Source organism: Oncorhynchus mykiss, chromosome 9 (assembly GCF_013265735.2).
Source record: "Oncorhynchus mykiss isolate Arlee chromosome 9, USDA_OmykA_1.1, whole genome shotgun sequence".
Taxonomy (NCBI): Eukaryota; Metazoa; Chordata; class Actinopteri; order Salmoniformes; family Salmonidae; genus Oncorhynchus; species Oncorhynchus mykiss.
Genome location: NC_048573.1, coordinates 17532913 through 17551849, shown reverse-complemented (window position 1 = coordinate 17551849; position 18937 = coordinate 17532913). Strand labels below are relative to the sequence as shown.

General features: G+C 45.7%; 1 protein-coding gene across 2 annotated transcripts in view; it reads left to right on the top strand.

Moving 5' to 3' along the window:
- Positions 1 to 3947: 3947 nt before the first annotated feature.
- Positions 3948 to 18937, top strand: part of LOC110532943 (lysine-specific demethylase 6B) — a 145525-nt gene continuing 130535 nt past the window's right edge. For both annotated transcript variants that reach the window (XM_036987494.1, XM_036987492.1), the window contains exon 1: positions 3948 to 4594. The gene's annotated coding sequence lies outside the window, so the exon portion shown is untranslated. The remainder of the gene's footprint in view (positions 4595 to 18937) is intronic.

The following is an 18937-nucleotide window of genomic DNA, read 5'->3' as shown; positions in this document are numbered from 1 at the left end:
CTCTCCTCTCCTGTGTAGGTGCATAAGGTCTGCTGTATATGTCGTCATGAATGGAACTTATTTTCCATTTTGTCACGCTCTCTCTCTGGGCCGGAATACTGTCTGCTGCACCTGGTTGGCACTGGGAGAATGTGTGTGTGTGTGTGTGTGTGTGTGTGTGTGTGTGTGTGTGTGTGTGTGTGTGTGTGTGTGTGTGTGTGTGTGTGTGTGTGTGTGTGTGTGTGTGTGTGTGTGTGTGTGTGTGTGTGTGTTTGGGAGGACATGAGCTATTGGAAACATCTCTGTGTTTGGGTGAGAAAACAGAAAAATTGTGACAGGCAGATGAGCTTACACACACACACACACACACACACACACACACACACACACACACACACACATTGGTGTCATCATCCTGCCACATTCATTTACAGTGGGGCAAAAAAATATTTAGTCAGCCACCAATTGTGCAAGCACACAGCCACGACAATGCAGGAGTGGCTTCGAGACAAGTCTCTGAATGTCCTTTAGTGGCCCTGCCAGAGTCCGGACTAGAACCTGATTGAACATCTCTGGTGAGAGCTGAAAATATCTGTGCAGCAACACTCCACATCCAACCTGACAGAGCTTGAGAGGATCTGCAGAGAAGAATGGGAGAAACTCCCCAAATACAGGTGTGCCAAGCTTGTAGCGTCTTACCCAAGAAGACTCAAGGCTGTAATCACTGCCAAAGGTGCTTCAACAAAGTTCTGAGTAAAGGGTCGGAATACTTGTATAAATGTTATATTTCCGTTTTTTATTTCTAATAAATTTGCAAAAATTTCTAAAAATCTGTTTTTGCTTTGTAATTATGTGTATTGGGAGTAGATTGATGAGGGGAAAAAACAATTTAATAAATTTTAGAATAAAGTATGGAAAAAGTCAATGGGTCTGAATACTTTCTGAATGCGCTATAATAATAATAATAGCACTATCTAGGATTACCAACTTGCCCTCCAAATACACCTCTGCTGTCTTCAACTAGGATCTCAGCGATCACTGCCTCAACACCTGTGTCTGTAATGGGTCTGCAGTCAAATGATCACCCCTCATCACTGTCAAGCGCTCCCTAAAACATTTCAGCAAGCTGGCCTTTCTAATCGACCTGGCCAGGGTATCCTGGAAGGATATTGACCTCATTCCGTCAGTAGAGGATGCCTGGTTATTCTTTAAATGTGCTTTCCTCACCATCTTAAATAAGCATGCCCCATTCAAAAAATGTAGAACTAGGAAACAGATATAGCCCTTGGTTCACTCCAAACCTGACTGCCCTTAACCAGCACAAAAAAAACCTGTGGCGTTCTGCATTAGCATTGAATAGCCCCTGCGATATGCAACTTTTCAGGGAAGTTAGAAAACAATATACCCAGGCAGTTAGGAAAGCAAATGCTAGCCTTTTCAAACAGAAATTTGCATCCTGTAACTCCAAAAAGTTCTGGGACACTGTAAAGTCCATGGAGAATAAGAGCCCCTCCTCCCAGCTGCCCACTGCACTGAGGCTAGGAAACACTGTCACCACCAATAAATCCACGATAATTGAGAATTTCAGTAAGTATTTTTCTACGGTCATGCTTTCCACCTGGCTACCCCTACCCTGGTCAACAGCCCTGCACCCCCCACAACAACTTGCCCAAGCCTCCCACATTTTGCCTTCACCAAAATCCATATAGCTGATGTTCTGAAAGAGCTGCAAAATCTGGATCCCTACAAATCAGCCGGGCTAGACACTCTCTTTCTAAAATGATCCACCGAAATTGTTGCAATCCCTATTACTAGCCTGTTCAACCTTTCTTTCATATCATCTGAGATCCCCAAAGAATGGGAAGCTGCCGTGGTCATCCCCCTCTTCAAAGGGGGGACACTCTCGACCCAAACTGCTACAGACCTATATCTATCCTACCCTGCCTTTCTAAGGTCTTTGAAAGCCAAGATAACAAACAGATCACCGACCATTTCGAATCCCACCGTTCCTTCTCCGCTATGCAATCTGGTTTCCTAGCTGGTCATGGGTGCACCTCAGCCATGCTCAAGGTCCTAAACGATATCATAACCGGCATCGATAAAAGACAGTACTGTGCAGCTGTATTAATCGACCTGGCCAAGGCTTTCGACTCTGTCAATCACCACATTCTTATCGGCAGACTCAACAGCCTTGGTTTCTCAAATGACTGACTCGGCTGGTTCACCAACTACTTCTCAGACAGAGTCCAGTGTGTCAAATCGGAGGGCCTGTTGTCCGGACTTCTGGCAGTCTCTATGGTGTGCCACAGGGTTCAATTCGCTGGCCGACTCTCTTCTCTGTATACATCAATGATGTCGCTCTTGCTGCTGGTGAGTCTCTGATCCACCTCTACGCAGACGACACCATTCTGTATACTTCTGGCCCTTCTTTGGACACTGTGTTAACTAACCTCCAGACAAGCTTCAATGCCATACAACTCTCCTTCCGTGGCCTCCAACTGCTCTTAAATGCAAGTAAAACGAAATGCATGTTCTTCAACCGATCGCTGCCCTCACCTGCCCACCCGTCCAGCATCACTACTCTGGACGGTTCTGACTTAGAATATGGGGACAACTACAAATACCTGGGTGTCTGGTTAGACTGTAAACTCTCCTTCCAGACTCACATTAAGCATCTCCAATCCAAAATTAAATCTAGAATCGGTTTCCTATTTCGCAACAAAGCCTCCTTCACTCATGCTGCCAAGCATACCCTCGTAAAACTGACTATCCTACCGATCCTTGACTTCTGCGATGTCCTTTACAAAATAACCTCCAACACTCTACTCTGCAAATTGGATGCAGTCTATCACAGTGCCATCCGTTTTGTCACCAAAGCCCCAAATACTACCCACTACTGCGACCTGTATGCTCTCGTTGGCTGGCCCGCATCGCCAAACCCACTGGCTCCAGGTCATCTGTAAGTCTTTGCTAGGTAAATCCCTGCCTTATCTCAGCTCACTGGTCACCATAGCAACACCCACCCGTAGCACGCGCTCCAGCTGGTATATTTCACTGGTCACCCCCAAAGTCAATTCCTCCTTTGGCCCCCTTTCCTTCCAGTTCTCTGCTGCCAATGACTGGAACTAACTGCAAAAATCACTGAAGCTGGAGACTCATATCTCCCTCACTAACTTTAAGCACCAGCTGTCAGAGCAGCTCACAGATAACTGCACCTGTACATAACCCATCTGTAAATAGCCCATCCGACTACCTCATCCCCATACTGTTATTTATTTTGCTCCTTTGCACCCCAGTATCTCTACTTGCACATGCATCTTCTGCACATCTATCACTCCAGTGTTTAATTTCTAAATTGAAATTATTTTGCCACTATGGCCTATTTATTGCCTTACCTCCCAAATCTTACCTCATTTACACACATTTTTCTCTACTGTATTATTGCCTGTATGTCTGTTTTACTCCATGTGTAACTCTGTGTTGTTGTATGTGTAGAACTGCTTTGCTTTAGGTCACAGTTGTAAATGAGAACTTGTTCTCAACTGGCCTACCTGGTTAAATAAAGGTGACAACAAATGTTCTTAAAAAAAATCTGTGTCATCTCTTTCTCATGAGTAGTTCAGTTTAGGTCAAACCGTGTTTAACAGTAGAATCTAAAACACCAACACATTATTACACAATATAACAAAATAATACAGCCATCTAAATAGAAATAGAGAGAGAGAGAGAGAGAGACGTGGGAAGAAGGAGAGAGGGACGGTGAGAGAAGAGGCTCCTTCCGCTCTCCAATCCCATCTGTTTGACACATAGATGGAGGGGGGGGACAGGCGAATGAAATGAAAACGAGGCCAGAGCCTGGCTGAGAGAGGGGAGAGGAGAGGAGGAGAGGAGGGGTGATGAGAGAAGACGGGGAGGGGCTGTTTGGAGAAAAGCAGGGAAAAAATTGAGAGAGGCAGGCTGGGGGGTTGGGCTCCGGGATCTGTGGTGTGTGTGTGTGTGTGTGTGTATGTTTGAGCGAGAGTGTGTGTGTATGCACTCTATTCCTTTCCTTTCTTTGTTTGACTACTGAGTAGAAAAAAAGCGAGACAGAAAAAGAGAGTGTGTGTGTGTGTGTGTGTGCGTGAGAGAGAGAGAGAGCGAGAGAGAGAGAGAGAGAGGGAGAGAGGGTGAGGGAAAGAGGGAGAGTAAAGAAAAAGGAGATCCAAAGCGAGAAGCACACACTTTCTTTCTGGAAGAGAGAGAGAGAGACAAAGACGCAATTCTATTTATGTATGATTTGTAGCCTTTTTAAAACACTGCATGCTTCTGACACCAGTGTCAGGTTGGGGGGCTGGTTGTGTGTGTGTGCGTGTATGTTTTTTTGTTGTGTGCATTGGTCTGTCACTGGGTGTGTGTGTGAGGGGAAGCCGGGTTCCCGGCCTCCGTGTCCGTCTGGTTTAAAGGGAACAGAAGGGAACAACACAAAGCTAGGGGCTGAATGTCGCTGCTGCTGGAGATTTGCTGAACTAGCCTGCCTTCGCTGCTCTGCTCTGCTCTGCCCTAGATAGCTAACACAACACACCCTCTGGATATTACTACAACTTAATCAGCACCTCTCAGCCTAACCCTGAACACGGTAAGAGCCTTCTCTTTGCACACACACACACACACACACACACACACACACACACACACACACACACACACACACACACACACACACACACACACACACACACACACACACACACACACACACACACTACTATCATGTGAACAAAGCAGAATGCTAGGGGTGTTTTAGCTAGCTTGCAAGCTAGCACCAAGAGTTGACAAAAGCAATCTGGAAGAAAAAAGTTGCTGTGCAGTGGAGAGAGAGACTGGGGTTGTGTGTGTGTGTGGAATGTAGCATACACAAAGAGAGATTGTGCCTCAGCTGGGATGTAGTGTGTTTATGATGCTGGCTGTCACTGACTTCTACCTGCTGGTGTTGGACTGAAAAAAGTAGTTTATTTTTCCTTCTCTCTTTCTCGTTCTCTCTCTCCCCTTCTATCTTGTTCTCTCTCTCTCCGTCTCCTTCTATCTCATTCTCTCTCTCTCTCCCCTTCTATGTTGTTTTCTCTCTCCTTCTATCTTGTTCTCTCTCTCTCTCTCTTTCTCTCTCTCTCCCCTTCTATCTTGTTTTCTTTCACCCCTTTTCTCTCACTCACTCTCTTTCACTCTCTCTCTCTCTCGTCTCTCTCTCTCTCACCCCTTCTGTCTTGTTCTCTCTCACACTCTCTCTCTCCCCTGTTCTCCCTCTCCCCCTACTCTTCTGTCTTGTTCTCTCTCTCCCCTTCTGTCTTGTTCTCTCTCTCTCCCCTTCTGTCTTGTTCTCTCTCTCGCCCCTTCTATCTTGTTCTCTCTCCACCCTTCTGTCTTGTTCTCTCTCCCCCTTCTATCTTGTTCTCTCTCTCCCCTTCTGTCTTGTTCTCTCTCTCTCCCCTTCTGTCTTGTTCTCCCTCTCCCCCTACTCTTCTGTCTTGTTCTCTCTCTCTCCCCTTCTGTCTTGTTCTCTCTCTCTCCCCTTCTGTCTTGTTCTCTCTCTCCCCTTCTGTCTTGTTCTCTCTCTCTCCCCTTCTGTCTTGTTCTCTCTCTCCCCCTTCTGTCTCGTTCTCGCTCTCTCTCCCCTTCTGTCTTGTTCTCTCTCTCCCCCTTCTGTCTCGTTCTCGCTCTCTCTCTCTCTCCCCTTCTGTCTTGTTCTCTCTCCCTCCCCTTCTATCTTGTTCTCTCTCCCTCCCCTTCTTTCTTGTTCTCTCTTTCTCCTTCTGTCTTGTTCTCTCTCCCCTATCTTGTTCTCTCTCTCCCCTTCTGTCTTGTTCTCTCTCTCCCCTTCTATCTTGTTCTCTCTCCCCCCTTCTGTCTTGTTCTTTCTCTCCCATTCTATCTTGTTCTCTCTCTCCCCCTTCTGCCTTGTTCTCTCTCTCCCCTTCTGTCTTGTTCTCTCTCTCCCCTTCTATCTTGTTCTTGCTCTCTCTCCACCCTTCTATCTTGTTCTCTCTCTCCACCCTTCTATCTTGTTCTCTCTCTCTCTCCACCCTTCTATCTTGTTCTCTCTCTCTCTCCACCCTTCTGTCTTGTTCTCTCTCTCCCTCCCCTTCTGTCTTGTTCTCTCTATCCCCCCCTTCTGTCTTGTTCTCTCTCTCTCCACCCTTCTATCTTGTTCTCTCTCTCCACCCTTCTGTCTTTTTCTCTCTCTCTCTACCCTTCTATCTTGTTCTCTCTCTCTCTCTCTCTCTCTCTCCACCCTTCTGTCTTGTTCTCTCTCTCTCGCCACCCTTCTGTCTTGTTCTCTCTCTCTCTCCCCCCTTATGTCTTGTTCTCTCTCTCCCCTTCTATCTTGTTCTCTCTCCCCCTTCTGTCTTGTTCTTTCTCTCCCATTCTATCTTGTTCACTCTCTCCCCCTTCTGCCTTGTTCTCTCTCTCCCCTTCTATCTTGTTCTTGCTCTCTCTCCACCCTTCTATCTTGTTCTCTCTCTCCACCCTTCTATCTTGTTCTCTCTCTCTCTCCACCCTTCTATCTTGTTCTCTCTCTCTCTCCACCCTTCTGTCTTGTTCTCTCTCTCCCTCCCCTTTTGTCTTGTTCTCTCTATCCCCCCCTTCTGTCTTGTTCTCTCTCTCTCCACCCTTCTATCTTGTTCTCTCTCTCCACCCTTCTGTCTTTTTCTCTCTCTCTCTACCCTTCTATCTTGTTCTCTCTCTCTCTCTCTCTCCACCCTTCTGTCTTGTTCTCTCTCTCTCGCCACCCTTCTGTCTTGTTCTCTCTCTCTCTCCCCCTTATGTCTTGTTCTCTCTCTCTCTCCACCCTTCTGTATTTTTCTCTCTCTCCATCTCCACCCTATTCCCTTTTATTCCCCCTCCTCCTCTCCTCTCCTCTAGGGATTGTCCTGGCCTCTCTCCTCCTTCGTTCTCTCTCTCTCGCTCTCTCTCTGTCTCGCTCTCTCTTTCTCTCCCTCGCTCCGTAATCACTTGATCCATTAATTCATTAGCACCGGAAGTTTATCCCTCACTCGTTCTCTTTTTCCAGTCGCCTGGTGCTCGGAGCCAGCAGACGCAGCGGTTCAGCCCGGGTCGACTGCTGTGCTAGTTTTAGAATAGATCTGACAGTGACAGTGTGCCTGTCTCTTCCGTCCATTATCGATCTATAAGGAAATATCTACGCTAGACAGACACACTAATCTGTTTATACTATAATCTGGACACACACTACACTACTACGAGTCCTAATCCTAGTTTTACATAGATATTTCTGTTGGGGGTGCTATTTCTAGTACAGCATATTTTACAGCATGTATATGTATATACAGTACCAGTCAAAAGTTTGGACACACCTACTCATTCAAGAGTTTTTCTTTATTTGAACTATTTTCTACATTGTAAAATAATGGTGAAGACATCACAACTACGAAATAACACATATGGAATCATGTAGTAAACAAAAAAGTGTTAAAAAAAATAACTAAATATATTTGAGATTCTTCAAAGTAGCCAGCCTTTGCCTTGATGACAGCTTTGCACACTCTTGGAATTCTCTCAACCAGCTTCATGAGGAATGCTTTTCCAATAGTCGGGAAGGAGTTCCCACATATGCTGAGCACTTATTGGCTGATTTTCGTTCACTCTGTAGTCCAACTCATGCCAAACCATCTCAGTTGGGTTGAGGTTGGGTGATTGTGGAGGCCAAGTCATCTGAATCAACACTCCATCATTCTCCTTCTTGGTCAAGTAGCCCTTACACAGCCTGGAGGTGTGTTTTGCGGTCATTGTCCTGTTGAAAAACAAATGATAGTCCCACTGAGCGCAAACCAGATGGGATGGCGTATCGCTGCAGAATGCTGTGGTAGCCATGCTGGTTAAGTGTGCCTTGAATTCTAAATAAATCACAGACAGTGTCACCAGCGAAGCACCCCCACACCATCACACCTCCTCCATGCTTCACGGTGGGAACCACACATACGGAGATCATCCGTTTACCTACTCTGCATCTCATAAAGACACGGCGGTTGGAACCAAAAATCTCACATTTGGACTCATCAGACCAAAGGACAGATTTCCACCGGTCTAATGTCCATTGCTTGTGTTTCTTGGTCCAAGAAAGTCTCTTCTTCATATTGCTGTCCTTTATTAATGGTTTCTGTGCAGCAATTCAACCCTGAAGGTCTGATTCACACAGTCTCCTCTGGACAGTTGATAAATACATTATTCCATATGTGTTATTTCATAGTTTTGATGTCTTCACTATTATTCTACAATGTAGAAAATAGTAAAAATAAAAAACACTTGCATGAATAGGTGTGTCCAAACCTTTGACTGGTACTGTATATGTAGGGAATATATTCCTAAATGTGTAGTATTTGATATTGATCTTGGGATATAAGTTTGAATTTTTGACAGTGGAGGCTGGTGGGAGGAGCTATAGGAGGTTGGGCTTAATTGAATGGCTGGAATGGAATAAATGGAACAGAGTCAAACATGTGGTTTCAATATGTTTGATGTGTTTGACTCCGTTCCATTGATTCCATTCCAACCATTACAATGAGCCCGTCCTCCTATAGCTCCTTCCACCAACCTCCACTGATTTCTAATAATGTTCATTACAACTGAAATATGAGATGAAGTGTTATTTAGTTGACTTATGAGGTGATGATGACAGTGGCCTCTGGCCAGGATGTCCTTGTAGCAACAAACCATTTCCTGCACCAGGCGTTATGACAAGGTGTGTGTGTGTGTGTGTGTGTGTGTGTGTGTGTGTGTGTGTGTGTGTGTGTGTGCGTCCTCTATCTTTTCCCTGGTGGTCGTCTGTTCCCTCTGCAGATGTGCACACACATAGGGGAGTAGGGGAGTGTGTGTGTGTGTTTGTGTGTGTGTGTGTGTGTGCGTGTGTGTGTATGTGGTTGTGCCACCCCCTGGGTCAGTCCCCCATGGCTGAAGGGTGGATTGTGCATTCATTGGAATGAAGGCGGTGATGGTGGAGGGTGGGGAGAGAGGGGGGAGTGGAGGGAGGGCGGGCGGGTGTGATTGAGTGTGCTGCCTGGAGAAGAAAGGGAGACAGAGGGAAGAGAGAGAGAAGGGGGGAGTGGGGAGGGGGGGGCTGGCTGGTGTTGTGCTTGAGAAACAGGAGGAGGAGGTGGAGTGGAATAGACAAACAGGGAGAGACAGAGAGAGAGACGGCAGGGTGTGTGTTAGGGGTGGCTGGCTTACTGGCTGGCGCCTGGGCTGGGACTGGGGGTTAGGACTGGGTTTTGGTTTAGGGGTCGGAGAGACTGGAGACTGGATTGGAGGAAAGAGAAATCCACATGCTTGGACTGACTTCCTTGTTTGTTCAAGTTTGTCTAGATTTGTGAGAGAAGCAGAGAAAGAGACACCAGAGAGAGAGAGAGAGAGAGTGTGTGCGTGTGTGTGTGTGTGTGTGTGTGTGTGTGTGTGTATGTGTGTGTGTGTGTGTGTGTGTGTGTGTGTGTGTGTGTGTGTGTGTGTGTGTGTGTGTGTGTGTGTGTGTGTGTGTGTGTGTGAGAGAGAGATAATTGTGACAGAGAGTTGTAAGAAAAACATAGGTGGACATGGTTTCCTGTGAGATGGAGACAGACTGGGATTTGTTTAGTTTAGTAAATGGATTCCAGTCACGTTAGGGACATCTCTGTTTTGGGGCTGTGGAGTGACACACTCACACTCTCACACACACACAAGTTTATTTTACGACCAAACAATTTATTCCCATTCAATATCCTATTCTCCCTAACCTCTAAACTTAACCTTTAACATAACCTTAAACGTAATCTTAACCCCTAACCCTAAACTTAACCCTAACTCCTAACCCTAATTCTAACCCTAAACCAAACCACTAAGCCTAAAATAGCCTTTTTCCATGTGGGGACCACCAAAATGAATCTTTCACAGTAGGAACATCTCTGTGCAGGGGCTGGGAAGGGACTAGTTTTACTGAACGAGCTGACAGACACACACACACACACACACACACATACAGTTGAAGTCGAAAGTTTACATACACTTAGGTTGGAGTCATGAAAACTCGTTTTTCAACCACTCCACAAATGTCTTGTTAACAAACTATAGTTTTGGCCAGTCAGTTAGGACATCTACTTTGTGCAGGACACAAGTAATTTTTCCAACAATTGTTTACAGACAAATTATTTCACTTATTGTATCAAAGCGTGTGCGAGGAAAGAGGCCTACAAACCTGACTCAATTATACCAGCTCTGTCAGGAGGAATGGGCCAAAATTCACCCAACTTATTGTAGGAAGCTTGTGGATGGCTACCCGAAACGTTTGACCCAAGTAATAAAAAAAAAGAAAGTAAAGGCAACGCTACCAAATACTAATTGATTGTATGTAAACTTCTGACCCACTGGGAATGTGATGAAAGAAATAAAAGCTGAAATAAATTATTCTCTCTACTGTTATTCTGACATTTCATATTCTTAAAATAAATTGGTGATCCTAACTGACCTAAGACAGGGAATTTTTACTAGGATTAAATGTCAGGAATTGTGAAAAACTGAGTTTAAATGTATTTGGCAAAGGTATATGTAAACTTCCGACTTCAACTGTACCACCTGTTACCTGCACCCCTTTACTCACCTGGCCCCTTGGCAAGCACTCCACTCCCCCTCTCTTCAACTCTTATGAGAGCACACCCTATTTACTCCGTATTGTGTGTGGAGTGGGTGTAGTACGTGTATTTGTATATGATCGTATGTGTGTTTGTGAGTCATTCTGTTCTTTCGTGTGACAGGGTTAAGCATGTGTGTGTGCGTGCGTTTGTTTCCTGGCAGGGATTTTATGGCTTTCTGGTAAAGACTAAAGACAGAGAGAATAAAAGAAGTAAGGAGAACCTAGGCCCCAAATTGAAATAGAATATCCCTGCCCTGTGTTTTTACTCCTCTCTGTAATTCTCTGAACAACAGAGTTGGTGTTCCTACTCCTTTTTTCACTCACTCTCATGTCATTTAGCAGACACTCTTATCCAGAGCGACATACAGGCGCAATTAGGGTTAAGTGGGGCACATCGACAGATTTTTCACCTAGTAATCTTGGGGATTCAAACCGGTGACGTTTCGATTACTGTCCCAGCGCTCTTAAAACCTCTTAGAACTACCCATCCCGGATCCGGTATATTTGTCATCAGCAACGCTGAATAGCATAGCGCAACAGTCAAGAAATATTACTAGAAAATATTCATATTCATGAAATCACAAGTGAAATATAGCGAAACACAGCTTAGCCTTTTGTTAATAACCCTATCGTCTCAGATTTTGAAATTATGCTTTACAGCGAAAGCAATACAAGCGTTTGTGTAAGTTTATCGATAGCCTAGCATAGCGTTATGTACACTTAGCATCAGGAAGCTTGGTCACGAAAATCAGAAAAGCAATCAAATGAACCGTTTACCTTTGATGATCTTCGGATGTTTTCACTCACGAGACTCCCAGATAAACAGCAAATGTTCCTTTTGTTCCATAAAGATATTTTTTGTATCCAAATACCTCCGTTAGTTTGGTGCGTTTATGCCCAGGAATCCACCGGAAATAGCGGTCACGACAACGCAGACAAAAAAATCAAAATTATATCCATAATGTCGACAGAATATGGCAAACGTTTTTTATAATCAATCCTCAAGGTGTTTTTCAAATATCTATTCGATAATATATCAACCGGGACAGTTGGCTTTTCACTAGGACCGGGAGAAACAATGGCCGCCTCTCTCTTTTGCGCAAAAATCACTCTGAGAGCCCCCACCTGACCACTTACGTAATGTGGTCGTTCACGCTCATTCTTCAAAATAAAGTCCTGAAACTATGTCTAAAGGCTGTAGACACCTTAGGGAAGCCATAGAGGGTTGATATCCCTTTCAATGGTCAATAGGGATGCATAGGAACACAGAGCTTTCAAAATAAGAGTCACTTCCTGATTGGATTTTTCTCATTATATGCATATTCTTGCATCTGGTCCTGAGAAATAGGCTGTTTACTTTGGGAACGTTCTTTTTCCAAAAATAAAAATAATGCCCCTTAGCTTCTAGGCTACCTTTCTCCTCCCTTATTTGTGTGTGTGTTGGACCGCCCAAACCAGGTTGGACCGCCCAAACCAGCATTTCTCTGTGAATGTGTTTGTGTGTATTCGACCCCTCCCTCCTCAGTGTGTGTGCGCGCGGAGTCGAGTGCGTGCCCCGGCTACAGTAACCAGGTGGTCCTTCTCCTTTGCCCATGACCCCGTCTGCCCCCTGTGACCTTGGGGTCACCCCTGAGATGCTCTCATCGATCAGCCCACCGGCTTACAGTAATGTATTAACCTGATTATGTTACCAGAGATGGAGGGAGGAGAGGAGAGGAAGGGGATCGATGGCTGTGATTACCATGATCGGAGAGGACAGAGGGGTCAGATTGGGGTCGCGGGGGGGGGGGGGGGGGGGGGCACTAATGTTCCTCTTGTGATGTGTATGTTGTATGTCATATCATGTTGCAGGTTGATGGTCAGGCTTTGCTGAGCTTTGTTTTTCTCCGATTATTTGTCAACACAGAACACCGTCGCTCCTCTCCTCCTCTCCTTGTCTTTACAAGCGCCACCTCTCCATAGCCACCTTCCCTACTCCTTCTCTTTTTCCAGCCATCTAATAATAATATTAATAATAATAATATAATACATGGGATTTCAAACACTTTTTATTTTAAGAACCAGGACACTGTACACCAAGGACACTCATTTCATCTCCCTTTACTTCTCCTTTTCCCTCCCCTCCTCACCGTCTCTCCTCCCTATCACTCAGCTGATTGTGTAGTATTACATACTGCATGCCAAATTGAACCCTGTTCCCTATATGGTCAAAAGTAGTGCACTAAATTGGGATAGGGTGCCATAAGGTATGCAGCCTGTGTCTCTCTGTGTTCTGTAGCTGAGTATCAGTGTGCCGGTCTAGGCTTGTTCTCCAGTGCACTCTGACCCCTAACTAGTTTATACTGAACCCTACGGCCCTAGCTAGGTTATGTATTGGCAGTGATAACACAACTCTAACTGTAGCTAGCTGTCACACACACATCACCATGGTTACGGTAGCTGGTGCAAGGCAAGCACTCTGCTAGATGACAGCTGAGCTGCCAGACGGAACTTGTTTTCTGAATATTGGTTCTATTATCTATTATACACTTAATTATGTTTGGTTATTCAGTTAGAATACGTTTAGATTTGCAATATGTTTTTTTTGTTGTTAGAGTACTTGACTCGTAGATAGGTATTGAGGCGTGTATATGAAGGTTTGCAGGTAAGAGGGAATGTTGTGTGCGTGTGTTTTTGACAATGAAGTGTGTTTGTGTGGAAGTGAAAAATGTGTTCATGTTATGTGAACATAACCACTGTTCTTTACGTGTGTGTGTATGCTTAGCTCTGTGTTTACAGTACAATCTCCCTGTGTGTGTGAGTGAGTGTGTGTTTGTGTGTGTGTGCAGACTTGTGTATGTCTTCTCTCAGACATATGTAACCTGATCCCACTCCTGTGGATCATGGAACAGACCTAGAGACCCTCTCTTCCCCTATCTCTCTGACTGTCTGCATATACTCCCTCTCTCCCCCTATCTCTCTGACTGTCTGCATATACTCCCTCTCTCCCCCTATCTCTCTGACTGTCTGCATATACTCCCTCTCTCCCCCTATCTCTCTGACTGTCTGCATATACTCCCTCTCTCCCCCTATCTCTCTGACTGTCTGCATGTACTCCCTCTCTCCCCTATCTCTCTGACTGTCTGCATATACTCCCTCTCTCCCCCTATCTCTCTGAGTGTCTGCATATATTCTCTCTCTCTACCTATCTCTCTGACTGTCTGCATATACTCCCTCTCTCCCCCTATCTCTCTGACTGTCTGCATATACTCCCTCTCTCCCCTATCTCTCTGACTGTCTGCATATACTCCCTCTATCCCCTATCTCTCTGACTGTCTGCATATACTCCCTCTCTCCCACTATCTCTCTGACTGTCTGCATATACTCCCTCTCTCCCCTATCTCTCTGAGTGTCTGCATATACTCCCTCTCTCCCCTATCTCTCTGACTGTCTGCATATACTCCCTCTCTCCCACTATCTCTCTGACTGTCTGCATATACTCCCTCTCTCCCCTATCTCTCTGACTGTCTGCATATACTCCCTCTCTCCACCTATCTCTCTGACTGTCTGCATATACTCCCTCTCTCCCCTATCTCTCTGACTGTCTGCATATACTCCCTCTATCCCCCTATCTCTCTGACTGTCTGCATATACTCCCTCTCTCCACCTATCTCTCTGAGTGTCTGCATATATTCTCTCTCTCTACCTATCTCTCTGACTGTCTGCATATACTCCCTCTCTCCCCTATCTCTCTGACTGTCTGCATATACTCCCTCTCTCCCCCTATCTCTCTGAGTGTCTGCATATATTCTCTCTCTCTACCTATCTCTCTGACTGTCTGCATATACTCCCTCTCTCCCCTATCTCTCTGACTGTCTGCATATACTCCCTCTCTCCCCCTATCTCTCTGAGTGTCTGCATATATTCTCTCTCTCCACCTATCTCTCTGAGTGTCTGCATATACTCCCTCTCTCCCCCTATCTCTCTGAGTGTCTGCATATACTCCCTCTCTCCACCTATCTCTCTGGCTGTCTGCATATACTCCCTCTCTCCCCCTATCTCTCTGAGTGTCTGCATATATTCTCTCTCTCTACCTATCTCTCTGACTGTCTGCATATACTCCCTCTCTCCCCTATCTCTCTGACTGTCTGCATATACTCCCTCTCTCCCCTATCTCTCTGACTGTCTGCATATACTCCCTCTCTCCCCCTATCTCTCTGACTGTCTGCATATACTCCCTCTCTCCACCTATCTCTCTGACTGTCTGCATATACTCCCTCTCTCCCCCTATCTCTCTGACTGTCTGCATATACTCCCTCTCTCCCACTATCTCTCTGAGTGTCTGCATATATTCTCTCTCTCCCCCTATCTCTCTGACTGTCTGCATATACTCCCTCTCTCCCCCTATCTCTCTGACTGTCTGCATATACTCCCTCTCTCCACCTATCTCTCTGACTGTCTGCATATACTCCCTCTCTCCCCCTATCTCTCTGACTGTCTGCATATACTCCCTCTCTCCCCCTATCTCTCTGACTGTCTGCATATACTCCCTCTCTCCCCCTATCTCTCTGACTGTCTGCATATACTCCCTCTCTCCACCTATCTCTCTGGCTGTCTGCATATACTCCCTCTCTCCACCTATCTCTCTGACTGTCTGCATATACTCCCTCTCTCCCCCTATCTCTCTGACTGTCTGCATATACTCCCTCTCTCTACCTATCTCTCTGACTGTCTGCATATACTCCCTCTCTCCCCCTATCTCTCTGACTGTCTGCATATACTCCCTCTATCCCCCTATCTCTCTGAGTGTCTGCATATACTCCCTCTATCCCCCTATCTCTCTGACTGTCTGCATATACTCCCTCTATCCCCCTATCTCTCTGACTGTCTGCATGTACTCTTTCATCTGCCACTCCCTCCCAAGGCCCTCTCTAGCTCTCTCATATGTAACCTGATCCCACTCCTGTGGATCATGGAACAGACCTAGAGACCCTCTCTTCCCCTATCTCTCTGACTGTCTGCATATACTCCCTCTCTCCCCCTATCTCTCTGACTGTCTGCATATACTCCCTCTCTCCCCCTATCTCTCTGACTGTCTGCATATACTCCCTCTCTCCCACTATCTCTCTGACTGTCTGCATATACTCCCTCTCTCCCCTATCTCTCTGACTGTCTGCATATACTCCCTCTCTCCCCCTATCTCTCTGACTGTCTGCATATACTCCCTCTCTCCCCCTATCTCTCTGACTGTCTGCATATACTCCCTCTCTCCACCTATCTCTCTGGCTGTCTGCATATACTCCCTCACTCCCCCTATCTCTCTGACTGTCTGCATATACTCCCTCTCTCCCCCTATCTCTCTGACTGTCTGCATATACTCCCTCTCTCCCCCTATCTCTCTGACTGTCTGCATATACTCCCTCTCTCCCCCTATCTCTCTGACTGTCTGCATATACTCCCTCTCTCCCACTATCTCTCTGAGTGTCTGCATATATTCTCTCTCTCTACCTATCTCTCTGACTGTCTGCATATACTCCCTCTCTCCCCTATCTCTCTGACTGTCTGCATATACTCCCTCTCTCCCCTATCTCTCTGACTGTCTGCATATACTCCCTCTCTCCCACTATCTATCTGACTGTCTGCATATACTCCCTCTCTCCACCTATCTCTCTGACTGTCTGCATATACTCCCTCTCTCCCCCTATCTCTCTGACTGTCTGCATATACTCCCTCTCTCCCCCTATCTCTCTGACTGTCTGCATATACTCCCTCTCTCCCCCTATCTCTCTGACTGTCTGCATATACTCCCTCTCTCCACCTATCTCTCTGGCTGTCTGCATATACTCCCTCTCTCCCCCTATCTCTCTGAGTGTCTGCATATATTCTCTCTCTCTACCTATCTCTCTGACTGTCTGCATATACTCCCTCTCTCCCCTATCTCTCTGACTGTCTGCATATACTCCCTCTCTCCCCCTATCTCTCTGACTGTCTGCATATACTCCCTCTCTCCACCTATCTCTCTGACTGTCTGCATATACTCCCTCTATCCCCCTATCTCTCTGAGTGTCTGCATATATTCTCTCTCTCCCCCTATCTCTCTGACTGTCTGCACATATTCCCTCTCTCCCCCTATCTCTCTGACTGTCTGCATGTACTCTTTCATCTGCCACTCCCTCCCAAGGCCCTCTCTAGCTCTCTCTCTCAATTCATTTTCAATTCAATTTCAATTTAAGGGCTTTATTAGCATGGGAAACATATGTTAACATTGCCAAAGCAAGTGAAGTAGATAATATACAAAAGTGAAATAAGAAACAACATTTTTTTACTGGAAACATTACACTCATAAAGTTCCAAAAGAATAAAGACATTACAAATGTCATATTATATATCTATCTCTCTCACACCCCTCTTTCTCTACACTTTTCTATCCCCCTTTCCCTCTCTCTCCTCTTCTCTGTCCCCCTCTCCCCCTTCCCTCTCTCTCCCTCTCTCTCTCTCTCTCTCTCTCTCTCCCTCTCTCTCTCCTCTTCTCTGTCCCCCTCTCCCCTTCCCTCTCTCTCTTTCCCTCTCTCTCCTATTCTCTGTCCCCCTCTCCCCCTTCCCTCTCTCTCTTTCTCCCTCCCGCACTCTCTCTCTCTCTCTCTCTCTCTCTCTCTCCCTCTCTCTCTCCTCTTCTCTGTCCCCCTCCCCCCTTCCATCTCCCTCCCTCTCTCTCCCTCTCTCTCCTTTTCCCTCCCTCCCTCTCTCTCTCGCTCTCTCTCTCCCTCTCTCTCTCCTCTTCTCTGTCCCCCTCCCCTCTTCCATCTCTCTCTCTCTCTCTCTCTCTCTCTCTCTCGGAGTGCATGCTGGGAGTGAGTCGTCAAGCAGGAGTGATTGTGAGAACGAATGGAATTTCTTTTCACTCTATTGGGTTTTGGTATGTACATATATATATATATATATATTGATTAGTTTAGTTGTTTTACGGATATATTGTTTAACTATCACTAAGCACGTATAGGGGTGGTGGGATCTTTGAGGTTGGTTTTTCGCGAGGGCACAACCAGCGGGTGGGGCTGGTTGCAATGGCCACTCGCGGAAATGTAGAGTTTGAAAAACTTAGTCGGAGGCATGGAGTAAAAATTCCTGCTGCGGCTGGGTGTTCAGTGGAAGAATGTAGCTTGGCTGTGGGTGCTATCATTGGGTATGATAGCATTAAATCAGCCTCAAGGATGAATAGCGCTGTAGTGATATTCTTAGATTCAATTGAAAAGGTGAATAAGATAGTTGAGAGGGGTGTTGTGTTGCGGGAGACACAGACGCCGGTATTTCCGCTTATGAATCCTGCGAAGAAAGTTATGCTTTCTAACGTGCCACCATTTGTTAGAGATGAAGTGTTAGAGCGAGAGTTATCTCGCCATGGTCAAATCGTATCTACAATAAAGAAGGTTCTTTTTGGATGCAAATCTCCGTTGTTGAAACATGTCGTGTCTCATAGGAGACAAGTGCATATGATTTTAAAAAAGGAAGGAGATGAACTGAATTTAGCGTTTAGTTTTAAGATTGATGGATTTGATTATGTCTTTTATGCATCTACTGAATCAATGAAATGTTTTGGATGTGGAAGAGAGGGGCATTTGGTGCGTAATTGTCCCGAGAATGAACGCGCTGAGCCTGGTAGTAGCTTTAGTGCGGGTGCAACTAACGTACCACAGCGAAGGGATGAAAATACTACAGGTGTAGGGGAAGAGAGAAGGTGGGCAGATGTGGTTGGAAAAGTAGGAGAGGAAGGCATTGTGGATACGGGGGCAATTGTGGTAGATCAGAACAAAGAGGGAGGGGAAACACTAGGTGAGATTGCGACTGCCGTCGCTGAGGTGGTGCTGGAAAATGAAATTGGAGGTCAAGAGGAGATTGAAATAACGGAAAAAGAAGCGGATGTTTTCAAAATACCGAGGAGTAAAAGGAAGAATTTAAGGGGTGGTGAAGGGTCTAATTCTAAGAGAAAGGTAGAGATGGATAAATCAGGTGAAGATGAACAGGTTGTAGAGATGGGGTTTTCTTCTGGGGAGGATAGCGAGAGTGAGTCATCTGACGCGTCACAACAATATAGTGAGATAGATGGGGTGGAAGGGAGGTATGGGATCGAGAAGATACGTCAATTTCTGAAGTTGACAAAAGGGAAGAAATATATGCAGGATTACAATGTAACTGATTTTTTCCCTGAACGTGAATTGTTTATTGAATCAGCAAAGTTTCTGATGTCAAAAATTACAGGGGGAGGTTTGAAAAGCCCTGAAATTGCTAGACTCAAGAAAGTGGTCACGAGAGTAATAAGTGATGCAAATT